General features: G+C 42.2%; 2 long non-coding RNA genes across 3 annotated transcripts; both read left to right on the top strand.

Annotated features, from left to right (window-relative positions):
• Window positions 1-4447: 4447 nt before the first annotated feature.
• On the top strand, window positions 4448-18651 carry LOC107321573. Of its 2 annotated transcripts, XR_001558595.2 has the most exons (5): window positions 4448-5672; window positions 11608-11741; window positions 12866-12998; window positions 15878-16001; window positions 18351-18651. It is a non-coding gene; the product is annotated as an uncharacterized LOC107321573 (long non-coding RNA). The 2 variants fall into 2 exon arrangements; XR_001558596.2 differs by lacking the exons at window positions 15878-16001; window positions 18351-18651 and adding an exon at window positions 14363-15370 and having other exon boundaries at window positions 5128-5672.
• Window positions 18652-18872: 221 nt separating this feature from the next.
• LOC107321606 lies at window positions 18873-22543 on the top strand. The gene is made up of 3 exons (XR_001558607.2): window positions 18873-19534; window positions 20303-20523; window positions 22219-22543. It is a non-coding gene; the product is annotated as an uncharacterized LOC107321606 (long non-coding RNA).
• Window positions 22544-23179: the final 636 nt, after the last annotated feature.

Genomic DNA, 23179 nt, shown 5'->3' with positions numbered 1-23179 from the left:
AAAATCTCCTTGTAACAGAATGGGTAAGCTTCATTTGATGCATGGCAGAGCTCCATGGGCTCCATCGGGACGGATGTCACGGCGGGAGTGGACTCCACTGAGGAAGCCCAACTATTTTAATATTAATGGTCGTCAGGGTTTTGTACTCAGTGCAGACGTGCCTGGAACTACAAAAACAGCTCCAGGGAGTTGCAAGGGGTACAAAAAAAAAAATTACATTAAAAACTGTCCAAATTGGAATAATTTAAAGAGAGTTAAAAAAGGGTATTCAAGAATAGACTTGTTCTAAATGTCTCCATGCTGATTTCACTGCCTCCAAATGTGAGGTACAGGTATTTGCAGAGTTATAAGTAGGTCAGTTATTTTTGTCACTCATTATTACTTGTGAAAAATGTGTGTAGCAAACGTACTAACATACTGCAGCAGCTGAATTTGGGACGCTTGCATTTCTTTTACACTTTTTTAGGATGTGTCTAAATGACACGATTTCCTGATTGCGATGTAAAAACCAATTATTTCCAAAGTCCAGCAGATTGGGACATGCCACATGAAGCTCCGTTCTGCTCTCACGAAACTGCCTCTGAAAACATTTTTGCTGTTTTGCTGCACTGTGTTCCTCAAAGGAGCTGGAGGCACCTTGCAAAAGTTTGGTGAGCTCAAGTATTTCACCTGAGCTGCAGGATAAGTTTGTTTTTTGCTGGTATTTGCCTTGTAGAAACCTCCGGGAGTAACTCCTTGTGATACAGCTGAGTACTTTGGGTAGCTGTTGTGCTATTGAGAGCTCATCACTCTTATATGGAAGAATGACAGCTGCAGGGAAAAGTGCTGTTGTTTCCTGAACTTACAAAGACCTCAAAGGGACATATTGAATTTTCTTTCCTTAAAAGGTGTGTGGATGGTTGCAGAGGAAAAAATGAAGTTTTGGGCTGGGTAGCACATGGTCTCGAGCTGGGTACCATCAGAGGGCAAAGTGCTAAGAAATATCAGTAGCAATCTGGAGATTTTGTCAGTGCTGGCGATGCTCTTGAAAGAAGATTTTACATATCTTCCAGGTAAAAATAATGTTTTCCCCATTCCCCCATTTGAGATAATCTCTTGGGGCCTTTCTCTCTCTTTGGGGAAAAAGAGTAAAAGAAAAAAAAATATTCTACTTCTCTCAGTGTAGCCTACTAAAATGATGGCCTGTGGGCTCAGCTGTGACACTGAGATCCTCAGAGAGATCACTTAGTGAATTTTCCTTTGGTATTTTTAAGTTTTGTGTCATTCAGCTTCAAAGGGTGCAGTTCAGGTGTTCAAAATATGAAAATAATGAATCATGAAACGGTTTCTTCCCTCTGGATCATTCAGTGTTTCCCATTACCTTGCCTAGTCACCACTTTCTGCCTCCTTCAAAACTTAATGCTGCCCATTTTTGAAGCCTGTTTTCACAAAAGAGCTCTTGTCTTTCTCTAACACCTAGCTTGAGATGGAGTTCTGCTATACAGAAATGCCTAAGGGTGATCCTCAAAGATGTTTAAACATCTAAATTCCACAGAAATTGGAGGGAAGGAGGTTTGTAAATGCTTCTGGAAAGCCAGGGCTTGTACTTCTGCATTAGATGCATTTGAAAGCCCAGCTCTGAGCAGAACCAAATGCAGCCTCGGGGATGACATGCAGACAATCCAGGCAATGGCTTTAGGATGTTGCTTGGGTACCTTTTCACTCATACAGAAAATCACTCAAAATACGTTCATGGAAAATTTCTGAGCCTATTTGAACATGTTCTCAAAGTGAATCTGTAACTTCATTCCAATAATGACATGAGAAATGTTTAAATATTCTCACACTGAAAAATCAAAAAGTTGACCAAAATCAGAGAAATTGTACACAGCGCTGAAAAAACAGCATTTGTAGCTGAGAATTTGCTCTATCAAATAGTGGTGTTGTGCTTCTTGTGTCTGTTGTAGTTTCCATGGAAATAAATAGGAGGCATTACTTTCAGAGCAACCTACACATGAGAAGAAGCCAAGAGTTGTTTAATCTGAGCAGGAAGGCACAGCTACTGACTAGGAATGAATCCTGATCCCTTTTTGTGACTTGGACCTGGGAAACCTCTGCAGAAGATAATGACCTTCCACAGAGACATCGTATTAAAGCAATCACATTTGGAAAGGAGCTGGAAACATCCTGCTTTTTGGACATGTTGCTGCCCTGATCTAGAGTCTTCAACATTGAGAGGGTTGAAACACATCATGTCCTACTGCTGGGGGCTTTGTGTTTGATGTAAGGTAAAACATGACTTGAATTTGTATTATGTTACGGCTTTTAAAAACAACAAAAAGAAAGCAGGCTAATCCCAGACATCATTCCTTGTTTTTAAACCGAGCTTGCCTTTGCTGCAGCTTGACAAACCATTTTTAATAACCGAGATGAAACATCAGACTGTGACCTATCACATCACATTGCATCAGTCAAATTGTGTTACATCCAATAATAAACCACTGCAAGTGATGTTACCCAACGTGACAAGCCAAATATAAAGCTCGAGCTGGAGAATTCAAAGAAAAATGCAGTTTTGATAAGCCAGGATCTTAAAAAAATCTGAGCTGCTTTTGATGGTGATTCTTAGATTTATTCTGAAGTTAAAAACCCTTGGAGAATTTGGACTGGCTGTGAGCGGGCGTATTTTTTTCTAGAATGTTTTGAGGATATCTGGCTTTTAATTACTTTAAAATCAAATTTCAGGTACCGTTTCTACAGAAACAACAGATTCTCACCTACAGCAAATGGTGGAGGAAGAACCTGAAAAGGAGGATCTTGCACTCCCTCCTGAAATTTATGGCGACTGTTGTGTTTGACTTTAATTAATCCGAAAACCCAGTTCCAGTGCTCCAGGCGAGTGGTGACTTCTTGTCAAAAGAAGGATGGGTGAAGATGTGGAGGAAAAGCTGAGCTTTTCTGACTTCTCATTGTCGTCTGATTCAGTTAAAAATCTCATTGTGAGGGAATTTGTAACAAAAAGGAAAATCTCAGAAATGGAATCAAAATCCCTTTGGGTGAAATATTTTGACAGTTCTGCGTTTGGAGAGCTTTGTTGCTGTAGCCAGAAGGGTACAGAAGGTAAATTTTAGTCTTAGAGTGCAGTATAGGCATAAAATCTTTGACATTGGAACTGAAGGAGCAGCTCAGTCATTTGCCAAACCCTAATTCACAATTAGTATTGTGACTTCCTGCGTCCACTGAGCCTGCTGGCTGTGCACAGGGTGTGTTAGTAGGAGAATGAAGGATGGATTCAGGTCTGTGTGCAGTTCCGCAGAGTCATTTTCAGAACACAAAATATTTCAGCATGTTTTTGCCCAATTTCTTCTTGATTTCTGGTCTGGTTTAGTTTCATACTTTATCATCATCTCATGGGCAAACCAAAAGTAACGTACCACAGTATGATGAGGGTTAATCCCATATAGGCATCAAGAGGAGCATTTCAAAACCAACTACTTTTACAACCTACTTTGACCCGGAATTTGAAGGATACTTGTGTATTCAAGATGTAGGTGTTTGCTCATAGATCCCTACTGAAAACTGCTGTCTCAGAGTCTAAATGTCATCGGCTGTCCTAGGCTGTACAGAGCCACCAGCTATCATAGAACTGCCATCATTCTGAGCAGAGCAAAACTCCTGCAACCAGCCAGTTATGTTGGTAAGTGCTGTTTTATGTCAAAATCCTGTGGGAGCAGCAGGTCCTTTGAAAATTCAGCCCCAGCCCAATTCCTTTGTTCTGAGGGCTGCGTTCCCTGCACTGTGTGTTTGGCAGCAAATGCCTGCACTCAGTGCAGCTGAAATCACTGAGAGAGATGGCCGTGGGGATTCTACACAACAAATTATGAGTCACTCACATGAAAAACGGTATTAGAATTCAAAGTACGTTACTGCTAAAAAGGAATAAAACGCAATCAAAAACTCCCAAATTCTGAAATGTCTCCATCTGTTTGCTGGATGCTTTGATATCAAACAAAATTCTATCAAGTTGAGTCTACTTTTAATATTTCTGTGTTCGTGGAAAAAATGGCATATATGCTTTATCTACTGTTTCTTATTCCTTTTCCTTTATTTTGCACAGAAAGAGAAAAGAGATTGATAGAGCTGAAATTTGAAGCCAATCTCAGGGGATTAGTTTCATATTCACTTAGTTTCCTGTAAAGCTTCTGAATTTATAGTTATTTTTAAAGAAAAACTAAACTGAAGGTTGAAAGCCATTAGCAATAACTCACTTGGATTTTAACTCATTCTGATGTTTACTTATTTTGATTTTAATGTACTCTGATATTCTTATGCCGCTTGTTGGCATATTTCCATGTATTCAAGGAGCCAAATTGTTCTTATTTGCAATTCTGCAAGAAGGAATACTGGATTCCAGACCCACCAAACAATCAAAGTCCTTGAGACTTAATCTATCCATTTGTTTTAGATTGGTAATGATTTAATTTAACCCCTTCAGAAATTTCATAGTCATTTAGACTGATACAATTGCATTCAGATTCATGGAAGAGTTTCTTGAGGGGCAGAGAATCTCAAAGCTGCAATGAGCAGAAAGGGCATCACCACCCCCTGGGTGAAGAACTTCCTCCTAAGATCCAACCTAAACCTCCCCTGTCTCAGTTTCAAACCATTCCCCTTTGTCCTATCATTGCTGTCCTATCATTGCCCACCCTTACAAAAAGCCGTTCTGAACAAGCCCAGTTCCCTCAACTTTTCCTCATAGGAAGGTGCTCCAGCCTTCTGACCATCTCAGTGGCTTCCTCTGGACCTATTCCAAGAGCTCTGCATCTTTCTTGTTCTAGGACCTCAGGCCTGGTGTCCAGGTGGAAAGCAAAGTGAGTGAGATCCTGAGCTGTGTAGCAGGAATTGGTATGTAGCACAAGAGTCTGCTTATAAATGGTAGAGTAATTCAAAAGGAGAAGGTTGTGCACAGGAAACTAAAATAAAATGCTTACATGCAGATAGAGTAATTGCCCAACCAGTCCCAACAGTAGCCAAAGCCACTGTCAGTTCTGGTTTGATACAGCAGCTGTTTCACATGGAAATGAAATATGGGAAATAATTATTTTGCTCTACTTGGCATTCGTGTGGCCTCAGCCGGAGTCTGTCCAGTCCAGGGCACCACATAACAAGTATTGGAGAGAATCCAGAGAAGAACAGTAAAAATGATGAGAGATTGAAAATCTTGACCTCTGAAGACAGGTTAAAAGTACTGCATTTTTTTCTAGTCTTGAAAAGTGGAACAGTCAATCATTTCTCAAGGCTGGTTTCAAATGATTTGTGGGGAAAAAAAAAAAAAGTTGCTCTGTCCTTAGGATATGATATTGGGATGATTTTGTGTTGACCTAGATTATCTAGGAAGGTTGTACAGCCACTTAAATTGGAATTCAAGGCAGTGGTACTCAGTACTCCTTGCAGAGTGCAGTACCTGATTGGTTGGAACTTCTTCCCTGATGTCACAATGGCAGATTCCCAGCTCCCAGGAATGGAAGGAGAGGATGCTGCCCTGCACCCTGCTCCAGGAAATTGGGACCAAGTGCTTGTGCACAGATGCTCATAGACTGCCATCCACCAAAGGTGACTTTCCAGGGAGGCAGCCCAGATTTCCCTATGATTTGCTCCAGTGGTTTATGGGACTAATCATCACATACATTTCAGTAAGTCTGTTGCAATTGTTCGTAAAGCTGTTCTTTGGACAGTGTGCTGTTACTGCTGGTAACCACTCACCAAGAACCTTACCCCTGCCATCCCCAGGTTACTGTGACCACCATATCACTGTTATCTTCCAAAATAGAAACTAAGTTGCAAAATCTGCTTGGAAACTCATCCATAGGTCTTCTAAGATAAGCTTCAGTATCAGTTCTTCACCTTCTTCATTCAAATTAGCTTTGCTTTGACTGCACTCACTCCCTTGCTCTCTCAGGTTGCAGTTAGATGCTGGCACACCACACTCCATCCATTCTGTCAGCTGCAATCACATCTGCAGTACACAGAAAAGAGGGAATCAAGTTTGCCTGGAGCAGGACATTTTCCCATCATATCTCACCGTGTGATGTTCACCATGTTACTACCTTTGCTTTCATACAGGTGGAGCTGTTTCTGCCTTTTCCATCCTTAAGGTGCCATCCCTGCCCTCTCAGTATCCAGTTACCTCTCCCATTCTCTAGATTTTTGCCTTGAACTCCCAAATGAGTAAGAAATGAACACCCACAAAGCAGAGACTTTGATCAGCTGTCTTTGTACTGTAGGTGCAAGCCATCCAAGGCTGGGGATCTTAAAATGTTCTTGTACAGCTGATGTAGCTTAGTGTTTTATCTTTGGTTACTGATGACTTTGTAAATACTTCATTGACTTCACATGGGAAAAGCACATCAACTTCCTTCTTTCCAATTATATAACAAATATTTATTGCATATAGCTATTCCCATTTTAAATATCCTCTTGACAGCAAATAACTAGCAAAGTAATAGGTATTTTAGAAAGTATTACTGCTGGGCAATCTGCTGGAAAATAAGCAAGTGTGTGGTTGTCTCTAGGCAATGTGAATGCAACGAGTCCTTCTTTTTGTGATAGGCGCGTTGCTGAGACACTTCTTCTATAGCACACAAACCAGTAACCTACATCTATTCCACAGCCTCATGCAATGGCAAGAATAATCTCCGGAGTGGTATCACAACAGCTTCACCAAGGCTGTTCTCCATGGGACAGACACAAGGAATTAACAGCAGAGATGCTGAACAGCAAATCATACCAGCCAAACCTGATGGCTGTGGCTTTTATTTTGCTGTATGGTTCAGACTGTTCAGCTGTTATAGCTCTGTGACTTCTTTCTCCTGGAGAATTAATCTTTTTCAATCTGTTTGTAGTGAAGGTCGTAATGGAAAATGCTCTGTAGGAGAATGAACTGACAAACTCAGGAAAAAGAAACAAAAAATAGAGGAGGGAAAACACTGCAGAGGGATTTGTTCTTCAAGAAAAAGTGGAAGTACTAACTGTATTAAAGAATTTAGATGAATAGCAGTACTACAGTGTAAATTCAGTGCTCACTATGTCAACTCCAACACAAGGAGTGAAATAAGTTAAAGAATTAGACTCCTATTAGGTCTTGTAACTCTGCCTCATCAGCCTTCCCCAGATCTGTGAGGAGTGGTTTCAGTACTGTTCTAAAGCACTGCCTACGTGATCTGCTTCAGCATTATCTTCATATTTTGGCAGCAGACCAGAACTTGTATTTGACATCAATGACAGCACGACACAATGGGTAACCCCCAGCCTGGAAAGCCAAATGGAGGAGGCAGCCTTTTGTCTCCTCAACACAAGAGCAACGATGAACGAGAACCACCAGACGATACTGATAGGAGATTCTGTAGATGTTTAATTTCTGACTCCTTTCTTCTTGTTGCACAGTCAGAATGCTGCACTTGCTGCTAAAGGTGGCTTTGCTGCAGCAGCTGTAGCAAAGGTGAGTTTAAGATCCACGCTGAGCTGTGCTGACTGAAGATACCCGATCTGCAGATGAATAAAAGCATCAGCTTTCAACTTTCAGTGAACCTGCAGATTTTCTATTCTTGGCCTATTGAACTGAATCTGGACCTGACTATAAAGAGAATTAAAGTCTGGAATAATTCCATCCATTTTCCCAAAACTGTACAAAACTTTGACTTTCATTGGTGTGGTCGACTCAATGCGCAACAAAACCCTTCTAAGGCCCTTCCATACCTTGTAAAATGATCACAATTACTGTCTGCATGGCAGGAGAAGGTTAGTTTGCTACACTGGTGTCCAAGATATCACCTTTTTCTACATCAGAACATGTAGAAACAGCTCGTGCAAAGCACTCAGTTGGCACATAACAATTGGCTAGTTCAAATTTCTACAAGATTGTTTACAGGGGAATTTGCCTTGGCAGGCTTTTGGCCAGGTCTAATGCTGCTGTCCTACAGACTGCAAAAGGCTGACATTTATTCAATGTCACATGGCCTGCTTAATCCAACAGGAATGTGATCAGTGCCCTGGTTTGATCTAGACCAAACTTGTACTGAATGGTGAGATGAGGTTGTACGGATGCACAGTTAGACGCAGCCTCAGAAATGTTACTCTTTGAAAATCAATTAGAGCAGAACTATTGCTTCACCGAAGGAGAATAAGCAACAAACATCCTGCAGCCATAACCTATTATCTTCCAGTTTTCACCATCTTAGGACAAGGTCCCACATGAACCCTGTCAGCAGAAAGTCTAATCACTCCATGGGGCACCTGCCATGCGTCCCTATTAGCTGTTAGGAAAACACCTGGGCTGATCCATTGCCCTGATCTCTGTAAACCAGATAAAGGCTCACCTTGTCAAACCACACCTTTTAGCACGCAGGAAAATTTGCTGGTGTCCTGAGGAGATCTGAAGGGTACAAAATACAAAGCAATTTGCAAAGCCAGCCACAGCAATAGTGGCTGGGAGGATGGCAGAACGCTTTGCTTTCCATGTGAAATGCTGTCAGCTCAGACTGAGGCTGGAATCTCAAATAAAATGAACCTGTTTTTCCTGCCTGGAAACATCTCAGGACTTCCAAGCGATCTGGTGTCATATTGCCAGCAGTGTTGGGCAAGTGATTTATTCCATGGTTTTGGTATCTTTTTTCTTTTTATCTCTCTATGTGAGTAGTTCAGGATGTCTTCAAATATACAGCTTGATCAGATTTCTTCAATGAAATGATGGCAGGGCTCCTTTCCAGTCCATGATCATTATACTAGGAGAATGAGATTTCTGCAGTACAGAGCTGTGCTATAGTTTCTGTCCCTATACTTCCTTTGTGCCCCTCTTGGCTGAACTAAGAGCTTTCAGAAGTTACTGTAAGAACGCCTGGGCAAATGTGTGCTAGGAGTTTGGTTGCTTAATGTGTGTCATTAACAGTTGTTCAAAGTAAAAAGAGCAGTAGACTTGGCTGAGTCAAATGCTATCCATCTTTTTGCACGGATGATGTATCTTTAGCTCACTAAGAATGTATAACTCTGTGAAGCAGGGGACAGTGCACGTGGATAGATGTATATTAAATGTATGCACAAGGTGGGAGGGAAATGCTGGAGGCAGCTGGGGAATTTTCTGCCCACCTGGGCAGAGTTCAGGTTTAGAATGAAGTAGCAAGAAAGAAACAGTAAAGGTACGGTGAAAAATGGGATTTGATGACAATGGGAAAATTGTCTTAAAATAATTGAATATACTCTTTAAATGCTTGATGTATCAGACAGTAAGTTGCAGCAGAGTGTTTTAGAAATATAGTTCATTGCAAAATAATAATAGTAATAGCAATAATAATAAATATATATAGTTCAGAGAAGTGTTTCCCTCTTGGCAGACAGCTAAAGAAATTCACTAAACAAAGAACAGAGTGGCCTCTCAATAAACATAATCCATGTGAACAGGTTTGGGGTGGAAACCAACAATAACTACGGGCAGCAATGCATAAATGTGCTGACACTTTCTATTATGAGACTCAATTCTCACTTTTTGATAACTTTGCTACTTTTGTTCACTTTGGTTCCATTCTCCCCCCACAGTTTTTCTTCAGTTTGGGTTTGGAAACTTTCTGCTGCGGATCATGGTTAGGGGTGGAGGTCTCTGAATTTATTAGCCCTGATTCTAACAACAGCCCATGCAAGGGGCCAAAATATTCCAAGTTTTTTTCCTCCAAAATGTTTTAAAAACCTGGAAGCTCATCCAAGTGTTACATTAAAAGGAAAGTGAGGCTCTAAAGGGGAGCACCAAGGAATTTGAAAATGTTATGGAGTCACTTGCCCTGATCTGTTGGCCATATGGCCCATGAGCCCCAGCTTGTCTGCCTGGCAGAGTGGTTGTCTAATATCATTGCAAGAAGTCAAGAGATTATAATGCCGTATAATACTAGATTTTCCATTTTAGCCTGGGAGAAAAAAAAAAGATCTGTAAAAATATGACTTTCACATTACAATTTCGCTTGAAATATTTATTGCTGTTTGTGCATAGCTTCGGCAGTGGAGAGAATCTCCCATTACAGCTTTGTTATGACTATTTCAGTGAGGATCATCACTTAAATCCACAAATGGCTTTTGGTGCCTAAATATCTCTTCTGTTTAAATCCAACTTACAGACTCCTCTGACAATCACTGATGTCCTTCATAGCCATCATATTCTCTTGCAGATCCATATTCTTCACGTTTCTACCCAAGCCCTGGATCTACCTTTCTATTTTCTGCCTCTTGCCAGATCTCGTCCCTTAGAAGAGCACAAACTGGTACCCAGCTTCCAGGAGTTCATCAAAACCGCTTCCCCCAAAGCACCATCAATTAAATAGTTGTTAGAAGGTGCTAAATCCTAGAAATGCCTGTTCCAAGCGCAAACAAAACCAGAGAAGTCTCAGTGCTGCTGCTGCAAGTTTCCAAGGAATCCAAGGAAGCAAATTGATGTAGGCACTTGGATTTAGGCTGTCTGCAAAGGAAAATTTCAGCAACTTAGCTCTGCCAGTGTAATTATACACCTACAGGTACAACTCTTCACATGAGCACTTGCAGGCAGCTGAGTTTTTTTGTTTTATCTTGCACTGCGTTTAAAGCAAAGACACTAAACTGGAAAAAGCATCTGTAGGAAGGAACTTGAGTGGGAGTTGTACTGGTAAAATTATAACGGCGGTATAATTATCCTGATCAATTTTCCATATAAAACAGACTTCAGAAGAACTCATTTGTTAAACAGTATGTAAGCCTCAGCCTTTACTCTTGTGGCGTCTCTGTTCACCAATCAACATAATGAACATAGGCAATTAAGGTGCACCAGGAACCTGGCTACATTTCCTGAAGGCATTTCCCAATGTCCAAATGCTTGATTTGCAAAATTAACGAGCTGCTAAGGTCCCTTGGTATAAATCAGCACATCTCCACTGACTTCAACTGAGATCCTCTTACACAGACCGGCTGAAGTTGGGTTCTTTTGTACACCACGGTCTGCTCTAGGAAGCAGAATTATGGTTATTTTCAATATTTACATCTTGATCCTAGAAGTTAATTTGGACAGTGTAACCAATGATTGAATTAAATAGCAGCCTCGGCACAACCGTAAGCACTTGTGCTGAGAAAAAATGGCACTTTTCTACAGCGTGAGCTCTGCATAGCGAGGTGCCATTCTCTGCTCTACCCTAATGGCCAGTCTCAGAGACCCCAGTTTTCATCCAAACAAATTTCTTCCCACAAAACTACATAAAAGCTGTAGGATTGAGCCCCCCAGAAGCCAGGAACCAGCACTGCCTCCTCATTAGCAGTAGGATATAATAGTAGCAGTGGTACATTTGCCATTTGCTAGGTGAATGCCATTTAAATATATAAAAGATTCTGGTACTTGATTGTTCAGCAGCAGAAAGCGAATTGATGTCAAGTCCTTTGCTCACAACTGTGTTGGCTAATGCTGCCCTCAGGGGGTGAGTCTCTTTCTAAAACCTGAAGTGTTTATGGCTGATTTGAATGAAAGTGATTTGCTCAAAAACCTTCCCGGTATTTAGTGGTTTGAGCGTTAGAGGACCGGCCCTACTCCTACAAAGGATCTGATTTCAATTCTCTACTTTGTTCCAGAAAAGCATGGAGAGAAGAAAGAATGCAAGGAGCAGTATGAGAGGTGCAGCGTGTCCTGTTTTAGCAGCAGTTTGACCCACAGCTTCGTTCCCCTGCTGCAGGGACCTGGCTTTGCTCAGGAGCAGCATTAATTTGTAGGCAAAAAGGGACACAGGGATCTGAATTTGGCCAGTGTGGGGCAGGTTGCATAGGTCCAGAGAAAAGGGATGAAGGTGATGAGAAATCTAGAAAGCTGTGGGATGCTTAAGCTCTGGTAGGAAGGGTGAGGAGGTGAGAACAGAATGATGCTCAGTCCAAGGGCATCTTTAAAAGGACAGTGAGAACTGAGCACTGAGATGGGCTCTAACACCAGTTTTATACTCCCATCTCTGTGCATGTCTGTGATCATAGACACCATTGCATACATGGCTTAACCATTTGGCTCTGTACAGTCACTGCTGGCAGAAGCACCTGGGAGGTCAGAGGTGGTATCTGGGACTATGGGGAAAGCTGGGAATGTTTCAGGGGGCAAAACCACCATGAAATTGCATCCTCATGTTTTAGGTACTGATTGAAGGTTCAGCAGCACAGAGACTTTTTGAAGAGCCCAGCACATTTCCAGAAAGAGCTGCATTTCTTGCAGTGTGCAAATAGGCCAAGCTGAGTGTCCTTCATAGAACAAGGACACTGAAGCATTTCAGATGCAGAATTTACAGCATTTTTAATGACCTGTTCTTTACTCACATTCATTATTTAGGTCTGACTGTGTCAGAAACCTGAATATTTCTCTTTATTCTTAGAGACAGATACCATTGCTGAATTGGAAGTTTTTCATCTGGTATTTACCTTGAACTGACCTCTGTCTCTCCTGCTTACATGAACACTGATATACACTAAAACAGATCCAGAGCTGTTATCTGTTTCATTCTGTGTGAAGAACAGAGACTCTAAGCCCTTTTCTGTCACTGATGGAGCCGGAATTGGTTCCATAGGAGGACATGAGGATGGTCAGAGGGCTGGAGCACCTCTGCTACAAATCGAAGCTGAGAGAGTTGAGATCAGGCTGGAGAAGAGAAGGCTCTGGGGAGACCTCCATGCTGTGTATGTCTGCACAGCAAGGAGCCAACCAACAGAGGGTCTGAATTTGATAATCTCACAAGTTTTTTCCTATGGTGACAGTAGAGACATAGACGCTTCCATGTAGAGGCAATTGTTTTAGCTCATGTTTCTTATTTCATGAGTTCTAATGCATTCATTTTAATTTCTTGCTATGATAAAGTCTTTAAAGGTTGCATGTCAGAAATGTGCATAGAAGAATGTCAATCTTGGATGCATTCTGTGGATGGAGATAGTGTTTTATGACCCGAGTCTGGGATGGAACGACAGGGACAAGTCTCATCCTGCATCTGCAGGTACGTAAGAAAAAGCCTTTTACCTTTATAACAAGTCTGAGCTGCAGCCCGAGTTCTGGGAAAAAAAATGACTGATGGGGACCTAGCAACCTTTGGTATTTTAGTTCTCGTCTTACAGTATCCATAGGCAATTAACATTCTGCAACCTCCTTCAGAGGTACTCGTGCTCCTTTAGAAATACGTATGTTCTTTTTGGGAATCTGACAGATTCTGCCAAGTCACCGCGTCGCTTCAATTCAGTGCTCAGAACGGCTGTTTTCCAGTCAGGAAAAAAAAATTAGAAGATATATATTTCTGTTTCGGAGCTTTATAGCTTGGCTCAATCCAGCTCCGAGGGAACTCCTATGGCTGTGCTCCTAAAAATCCCACTGGAAATGGGATTGCTATGGAAGATGAGCATCCACACAGCAACTCCTTGGCTATCCAAAGGAGACCTGCGAGTGAATCAGTGCTGTGTGGGTCGAGCGTCCAGCAGTGTTTCTGGCTTTGAAAATACATTTGATTTCTTATCTCTGCGGATATCAGACAATATTCTGCATTGTGAAGAGAGTGTAGAAATCATGTGTGTGAATTCCAGCACAGTAAGTGAAGGAAAAAAAGCCTCCAAGGAAATAAAATCTTTAAGTGGACTTTCAGAATTTAATGCGGGTTTTGTTTGATTGCAAATGAAAACCATGTGGAGGCTCTGCGGAAAAGATCTCAGGGATATTTTCTTTTTTTCTTACTTTAAGTGGTCTTTCAAAATTAAATGCTAAAAGACACTGGTCTGTGCACGCAGATGGGGCACCGAGACGTGGCTAACTGCAGTGGTGTGCCATTCAGTAATGTGAGAAATCTCTGCCTTTAAAGGAGGCTAAGGACTCCAAAGGCACAGTCTGGGGTGAGATGTAACCCGTTGGTGTTCTTTGGGTTTATTTTTCCTGACAAACCTTTAGACCTGAGAACTTGTAGCTGTGTGGGTGGGACGCAGGATTTGGAAATGGTGTTTCTAAGCACAGATTTGGTGACTGCCACTAAATTGTTTTGTCAGGATGATCAGGTACGTTTTGCCTTTCCAACGAACCCACTAACACGGCCTGCCCGACTTTTTGTCTTTTCTTCACATAGTAATGTTAGAATTGTGGAATTGTTTGAGTTGGAAGGGACCTTAAAGGCCATCAGGTCCCACTCCCTGCAGCGCTCAGGGACACCCACAGCTCCATCAGTGCTCAGAGCTCCATCCCCGACCTCAAATGCCTGCAGGGATGGGGCACCACCACCCCATGCAACCCATGCAGTGCCTCACCATCTTTGTATGCGATTGTTCTTTCTAATTCTTAAAACTTTCAGAAAATAATAGATTACTAAATGAAATATCGTTACAGGCAGCAGAGAGTTGGAGGAGAACTCAGTGGGCCAAATGACTGACGGCAGTGTTTGTCCTTAAAGAAGAACTCATGGTGTGAGGCCCAGGACTGTCTGAGTGGTGATGTTCAGTGCCACATTGCCAAAGTGTGTGTGAAGATGTGTGTGTGTATAAACACTTGCGGGTGTTTTTTTACAATCAGCACAGCATGCAAATATGTATTTCTGCTGAAATTATGTTCAAACAGTCAAAGTAGAAACAGATGTATTGAAAATATAAATACAGGGCTTGATAAATATTTTATCATCAAATATTTCAGAAATGTCATCTTTAAAAACATGAAAATTCAGCCTCAGGAAGACCAAAATATTTAATCACTCTCACAAAGTTCTTAAAAGGGAATCTCTTTCTATCAAATTCCTTCTGAATAAAAGAATGAATTTCCAGGTGCTGTGAGCTATATTTATTTTAATCAAAATCAGTCAGTTAAAGGAGATAGAATAATCAGTGAGGTCATTATTAAGCGAGATAACAACTTCTGAATGAATACTCTCATTAATCTAATTATAAAATGGAATGGTATCCTACTAATCAGGCTGTTAATTGAATCACAGAACATGTAAGGCTGTAATCACAGTTATTCGAACCACGCCGGGCTCAAAGCACAAAAGAGACCCAGAGCCTCTGGTGGAGACCATGTTTGCTCTGCAGAGCAGTTTCTGGCTGACAGTGGGGTTTGTTGAAGGCCTGGTTTCTTAGAGGAAGCTGCTCAGGTGGCTGTTTGGATACACAGCCATCAGGAGCATCCTAGAGGATGGGACCCTGGGCAGCCTGACCTGGTGGCTGGCAGCCCTTCCCATGGCTGGCAGGTTTGTAGATGGATAATCTCTAAGATCCCCTCCAACCAAAGCCGTTCTGGGATTTTCTGAGGTTGTTTTGCTCAGGATGGAAAGCTAAAAATTCTGCATCTCTAATTGGTACCAGGTGAGTGAGGAATGCTTGATTGTTTTAGAACATATACCAACAAATATATGCACTGGAGCTTGATGAAAAGCTAAAGTGACATACCCCTGAGTGAGCTTTCCAAACAGTGTAACAGGTTGTTAAACATTTGAGAAGAAAGATAACATTGTACAAATTGTATAGAAAATAGGCAGCAGAACCACTGAACCAGCCAGGAATGGATTTCAATGGGAGAGGAGGTGCATTTCTGTATTTTCACCCTGTATCTTCCTACATTTTTTGCTCATAAATTCTTTCCAAAGTCTGATCTCGCAATCTATTTCTTTGAAGAAAAAGAGAGAGAGAGAGAAAGAGAAAAGGATTTTTCTTCTACTTATTAACGCCTGCTAAGAATTTTCACAGCTATTAGTAAAAACAGAGGATTTTATTTCACTTCAGCAGATCCGGGAGCCAACTGCCGTCCCACCAGACATGTTTTGAAATTTCCAGTAAAAATACATTGTCACAAATAATATGGAAAGTGCAGTTCATTACAGCGCTCAGCCCACGTGTTCTGTTCTCTGTTCCACAGCCTTTTGAAATACCAAATAAATTTGGATTTAAATAAAGGAAGAATGGTCACTCGGAACCAATCCCATAATGAATCTTCCTTCCTGAGAGGAAGATCATGACATGAAGATCCTATGAGAGATGAAGTAAGTATGAAAGGACAGGGATCAGGTGGGAGCTGCACAGAGGTAGGGCTTATTTTCTAGTGCTGAGTGCTGAGGCAGGAACAGACATCATTATTTTCTATTTTTTTTTTTTGGATGAAAACTAAGAATTTCTTGAGTAGCTTAAAGGAAACACTTGCTTTTGAGACTGGCTGGGACCAGGCACACCAATGGGATGTTCACGGACAGAGGATGCATGATAGCACATGAAAGATGCAACATAATGAATTGTAAGATGTGGTTGCACACATAAATCTCCCCCTATCTCAGGCTTCCATGCTGCTTCATAAATCTTTCTACTAATTAAAAGTGACCAGAATCTCTAGGCAGAATATGATCTGGCCTAGCACTGATAGCCTGCTGTGAGGACACCTTCAGCCAGTTCTTTACACTTTGAAACCCACTCACCATTTCGCAGCATGATCTCTGAAGCCAGGCTGGTCTGATGTTCCCACCAGCAGCAGCTGCCTGTTCGATGCCTTCTGTGACTCAGAGGAATTGTTCAATAAGTGAGAGAAAAAGCTTCTTCTGTGAGAGATGGGAATTGGTGTTTAAATAGTCCGTATCACCAGTGAGGAATGGCTGAGGTGGGCTGCTGGAGAATCAGCTGGAGACTGTTGCACTATTGTGAGTCTCAGGGTACTATTCAAATTTGGAATTGAAGCTTCCATCATTTGGGAGAGTTTTCAACCCTTCATAGTTGCTCTGCTTTCCTTAATTCCATACATCATGCCGTACTGCACAACATCTTGATCATGAGTTGAGTGGAGGGTGAATTTGTTGAGCAACGTAAGGACTTTTCATTTGAAAAGTCACATACCTGACCTGAGAGAGAAAGCAATCAGTGTCCCCTTCCTGAGATACTTCATTGCTGCACATCATTCTCTAATACTGGAGTAACAGACATACAGGCAGTTCTGGAGAAATTAAAGTTCAAGAACACTGGGAGCAATTTGAGAGCATTGAAATTTGGGATATCAAACACTTATGTGAGAGCATTAGCCAAGATGTAATCCTGCTTACCCAAATCAGCCTAATATACAGAGAGAATTCTAAGTGTAGGTTTCTCCTGCCAAGTTATGCCCCAGGCCATGCTGAAAGCTTGAATGTGTCCAAGGAAAGAATCCAGAGGCAATGATCCAGAATCAAAACTGATTTCATTTGGCTTGTTGAGGAGAATGATGTTCCAGATGATGGTGGTTTCTTACTTACAGTAGTTGGAGGTGGTTTGTGTCTTATCTCAGACATTTACCACCATCATTTCTGTGCTTTAGGAACTGGAACCTTTTGTAGCTTAATAGCATTTGTAGCTTTTGTCTTCAGCACAGCCCTCTCACTCCAGGCCCCAGGTAAATCTTCCCTGCCTTTCCTGCCCATCAGACAACCCTCACGGTATCACCTGGGATAAGCATCATCCCTCTCCTGCCCCTTGACTCCCACCCCACAGCAGCAAAGCTCAGGCTCTTGCTCAGAGGCGAAGGCAGTGATTTGCTGCACTAAGGGCATGTGGGGCCCTCAGAACAGGCAAAGCCACTCCGAGAACATTCAGAGTGCTGAGTACACACTGGGGCACTGCTACATCTGAACAAGTTTTGCAGAAGACACTGACAAGGCACTCAGGGCCAAATTCGGGTGTGCTCACTGCCATCAGCTTAGCTGACTCGCTGATGTGGGTGTGTATCTGCAAGATGAAGGGTGAAGCACTGGAGATAAAGAAGAAAATCCACCATTATTAAACATTCCCTTCCACCATTTACCAAATCACATAATACTGATACTCTCACTATTTCGCCTCAGGAAAGGCATGGTGTGTTAAAATTAACAGCGATTCTATATTCATTGCAGGCTCCTAATTAACCAGGCTGGGCCGTACTGCTCCAGCCAGATAATTCCCCAATATTTAGCCATTAGTTCTTTCCAATTTGGCCTGCTGCTGCTTCTGGCAAGTTTTGTCTCATAAACAATTACGCTGAATGCCAGATGTCCCAATAGACTGCTCTACTTTCACTCGCGGCTGTCTCATCAGGCCAGCTTTGCTGGAGCTGGGGAGACAGTTTGACATTTGACATCCGTGTGTGTATAAAGCGAAGGGTCAGCCAGAATCCCAGCGAGGACTTTTAATTACAGCTGAACACACACACTGGTATCACAGCTATTTTCTGCACCCACGTTTCATGCTCCGAGGAGGACCTGAGCTCCTGCCATCCCCTTATTCCTCTTGAGTCTGATTTGCACTGGAGAAGGATTTGGAGATGGTGACCTGGATATGGGGACTGGCAAGGGATGTATTAGTGTGAAGCACACTGATGAAGCACATATTTTTCTCTGCAGGGAGGAGCGGCTGGACCAAAGTGCTGTTTATTATTTACTTCAAAGCAAACTTCACAAAAGACGTGTCTATTACATGAAGAAACTTTTAGAGCTGAAAAGGCTTCATTTACCTTAATGCAGAGGAACACAGTTCCCAGCTGAAATTTCCTGAGAGAGAGTCCCACGAGATTCAGAAAGAAGCAAAGAATGTGCATTTTAATATAATATTCTTTCAGATTTTCACATGAAACACTGCATGTTTTTATGCTCGGCGCGGCAGCTTACTTTTATTTTAAAATAAACAAGCTCGGGTTTAATGGAAGGGCACTTGTTGACAGACAGATTAATTTCTCGCTGAAGAAACACAGAAAAAGCACAGGTAAATTCCTGATACGAGTGTTTTAAGATAAAAGGCTGATGGTATTTCATATTTCTGAGCTGCTGGTTTAAGCAGATGTGAATTGATCCAGCTGAAGCAGTTGATGCTGGTTCCAGGGCAAATAGTGCAGTGGTGTCCATGGGTATGGGCTGTGGAGATGTGGTGGTAGCACTCAGGAGTGAGATAGATAGAACTTCACTGTCGTTTATTATCAAGTTGAGAAATAAAGGAGCTTTTCCACTCTCCCAGCATTGCTAAGATATCCACAGATGTCCACCCTGCCCTAATCAGGCAGAAGCTGGTAACACTTGCTCCTAATGATGGGCATTGCCTAGTTTAGATCATGGTCCAAGAAAAAGTGAGCCCCTGAGGTCCTCCCAAGTGCCTGTCCTCTCTCTGCCCTTAGAACTGGGTTCTGCTTGGAAAGCACCAAAAGGAAATGTCATTTCCTCCTCCTGCTGGGGCTGTTCTGGTCAGAGCAGAGGCCGGTCCCCTTCCAATGGGGTTAGCACCACAACACACTGCATTCTGCAGGATGTCCTACACCAGCTGTGACAGGTGATTCAGCTTCCCCAGCATTCTCCCACCTGCATTATATTTGACTGTCAGAGGCAATTACTGACAGATAGCTTTATGCTGGATTATTTTAGTTCTGACAAAAGGAGGGATCTATTTATTAGTCTGCAGGTGAGGTTCCTGGTTTCAGAGGGCAAATAAGCCAAGTGGGCTAAGATGACTGCCCTGAGCAGCTCAGAGACATAAGTGAGAAAGCAGTGGGAAGACACTGAAATCCAATATGCAATAGAGTCTGCAGTGGGCTCCCAAGGTAAGTGGAAAAATCCTGGGAGTTTGGGCTCTGGGTTTAACGCAGTGAATAACCTCATCCAAAAGTCTGTGAGGATGGAGCAGATGGGCTGCAAGGACAAGAAGAGACAACTGAGCAGCAAATAAACCTATATCTTGAATCTCAGAAAGTGCAGAAAAAAAGTGAGAATTGGTAAAAGTCAAGCTGAGTTAAAGCTGAATTGAAGTGAATTGTAAAAGACTTGCTCGTGTTATGAATAAGATGAGAAGAAAGGAAAGGAAGGAGCGTATTTGCTGATCAGTGATGGTGAGGATTAAGGATTTTTTGGATACGGTCCCAAAATTACAGATATATTTTGTGTCAGATTTCAGTAATGAAGAAAATGCTGAATGCAGAAGAAACAGCAGGATTCTGCTGTGAGAGAGGGCTTGAAAATGGAGCTAGGTGTCTCAATGGAGGAGTGACTTCTGGACAACTCAGAGCATGGGAGGGAGCTGAGGGCCATGCAGTCTGTCTTGGACCACTGAAAATAGCCAGAACATCAAATCCAGACACAGCCATAAATCCACCAAGGGAGAAATAATTAATTAACCAATTAATTAAACTTACTTTGCTTTTTATTCCAGTTAAACTTGTAAATTAAAACTAGCACGACAGCTAAGATAACAGTAATTAGGAAGGCAGTCAGGTATACACTGGGATTTTAAGATGAAATTTGCAACCCAGAATATAAAATTGAACCAGAGGTCCTTGTCTACCTTATCGGAGTCATTTCCTTCTTCTTCCCAGGCCTGGGGCAGCATTATAGCACCTGTGATTCTACAGGAGGATAAGGGAAAGGGGATCCGCCTTTCTGCAGACTGAGCAGAGCGCATTGGACAGGTTCCCACTGAAGGTGATGCCCAGAGATGTGTTTCAAATGCATCGTAAAGAATTTTAATGTCTCAAAATGAAAAAAATCTCCAAAGCTTCTTTCTTCTTCCCTCAAATTATTAGGAAATAATTCCCAGGTAGGTGAAAGTTCCCACTGCTGATAACGATCCTACATCTGTCACAGCTCTGATGGACTCGGAGCCCATCCTTGAGCTGATCAATGTCAGAAGAACCATTTCTGTGCTTTTTGCATGCTTGAAAACTTTTCAGAACGGTGCCATCATCAGGAATTATTTTTCCCCTTATATTTACGCAACATATTATTGTGACTTTAAAATTGAAATGAAAATGTAGTTTGGGACACAGGACACTGTATAATGCATTCACTCATCTGCGTATTAGAATTTAGAAAGCAACAAATGATCATTTATTTTTATTATAAGGAGAGCTGGCAGAGCTGCTTCAGGTTGCCTGACAACTCTGCTTCAAAACATCACTCTGCATCTCTTAAAGCCTTGCCCAATCCTGAGCATTTTGTCAGGAACTTTCCAAGTTGAGTTCCTGCCTCAGATTGATGCTTTCAATACAAATATTCTTTGGAAACTGAAACTCAAATAGGTTGATTGTCTCTTCGGACACAATTATGGGAAATATATTGCTATGCTGATGTCTTAAAGCTCTTGAAGTTTTTCTGTGTGTGTGTTGAATGACTCTGATGGCTTCACGGTTGGGAAGTGTGACAGTCTGGCTAGATGTGTGTTTTATTGCTGCTATGGACAAGAGCCAGGTGTGTATATATTGTGTTCTACAGGACAACATAATCTTCAGAGCATGGAAACCTGCAGAGAAAATCTGCTGGATCTTCCTGTCTCCATGACAAAGGTGGAATCTTCACCTGTGGTGAAGAGCTGCTTGGAGAGCAGAGGGCTTTGAGCTGAGCACATCCCTGCCCAACTATGTTGTCCCCTGTAGAGCAGGAAGATGGGGATGATGCGTGTAGACACATAGTGGAGGGACCCACATCTGTGTTCTGCTCCCAGGAGCTGCCAGCAGGGAGGAAGGGTTCTGTGCTGTGCACATGGGGTGACTTCAGTGTGTTCCTAGGCGTTTCCCATGGCTGCCTACCTTTCTATTAAAAAAAATGACTAATTAGAATTTTCTTTCTGCATTTGGCTTTGGAAAAAAAAAAAAAATTAAAAATGCATAAGCCCCTCTGTACTGCATATGTATATTTTATTGCTGTATAATTGGGATCTTCATTAGTTCCCTGGGTGGCGAAGTGACAGGCTTTTCATGTGATACAGACACTAATGCACTGCGATACGCTTCCCTTTTATTTTTTTTCTCCAAGATGCTCATTGCTAAACACATGCAATGCTCCCTAATAAGGATTTATGCATAAAGCCTCTTTTTTTGGGCAACGCTCTCCACTGTAGCACCATTGAAAGGCTCTGACTGCAGCAGGAGCGGGGGTGGGAGGGCCACTTGGAGATGGAGAAAGTATTAATCACGTTAATCCCAAACCCCGGGGTATAATTGCTGCTGCTCTCAAAACAAAATGTTACTTTTATCTAAATTACTAAAGTGGGAAAAGTGCAATCCAGTTTAATTTAGCACTGGTTGAGAGGGAAGGGAGCAGCGGGGATCTGGGCACCAGCACCGTCCCCGTCTCGGTGAGGACCTGAGATCTTCCAAAGCCAGAGGTGGCTCACCTGGAACCACCAGGGATGGCAGGGGAATCAAAGGGCTGATGAAAGCTGTAGGTGGAAGGCAGACAATGCTGTGAGGGAGAGGAGATTCCCAGTCATCTTCTTCATCTCTTTTTCTGCCAGAATTCAAGATCTTCCCTTCCTCAGGAGCCCAAGGAAGTTTTTGTTTCACTACTCAGGACCTTCACTTCTCAATTTCAAGTTTAATATGCTGATTTGTGTTTCAAATCAAGACCAAGATGTTTTTGTCTTGCTTCAGAGTGTTAATTTCAAATGGAATTTCTCATTCCAAAGATACCAAGTTTAATAAATTAACATCGCCTTTTGGGAAAATGGATACCCTTTGTACCAGCATCTGGCCCACAAGGAGGTCAGTCAGTTACTCTATTTCAATTGCCCCTTGGTCCTGGTAGCTGATATTTGTCAAGACAAAAATACCAATAAGCCTTTCCTATCCAATTCTTCTCTGGTTCACTGGGCTCTGTTTTCTCTCCATCCTTCTGGTTCTATCCCACCACTTTTTGAGCTCAGATATTCTCTCACACCAGATCTGATTTCTCACCCCCCTGCACAGTGACTCTGAAGTGTTTGCAGCTGGAGGAGACACAACTTAGATTTAGCAGGAAGAAAGCGAAGTGCAAGACAATGTGTTCACAGTTACAGGTGGTGAAGGGCACATCTCTTCACGTGGAATCTGGGCCAGCTGTGCAACAAAGGATCTCCATCCATCTACATTTAATAGACTGCTGGGGACATCAGAGGGAATTCATTGGGTAAGATTTTGATGCCTTCAAGATCCACAGATGACCAAACTCACTGTGCAGGAGGCTGACCCACTATTTATTAGTTCAAATGGGCTTCACTTCTGTGCAGTTCTGATGTCCCACCACATGAAAGTTTTTGCAATTCGTTCTGACAAGGTCTTAAAATAATAATATTAATAATAATAATGCAATATGCTTCTGCAGGACATACTGCTTTCCTGTCCACAACCGACCCTGTGCTTACCAGGAGCAAACAGCCTGGCAAAAGGAGATTTCAGTGCAAAAAAAACAGTGTGAGAATGGGGAGGAAAGCCAAGTGC

This window comes from Coturnix japonica, chromosome 17 (assembly GCF_001577835.2).
Source record: "Coturnix japonica isolate 7356 chromosome 17, Coturnix japonica 2.1, whole genome shotgun sequence".
Lineage (NCBI taxonomy): Eukaryota > Metazoa > Chordata > Aves > Galliformes > Phasianidae > Coturnix > Coturnix japonica.
The sequence above is the reverse complement of the archived record's forward strand: the minus strand, read 5'-3'. Positions and strand labels throughout refer to the sequence as shown.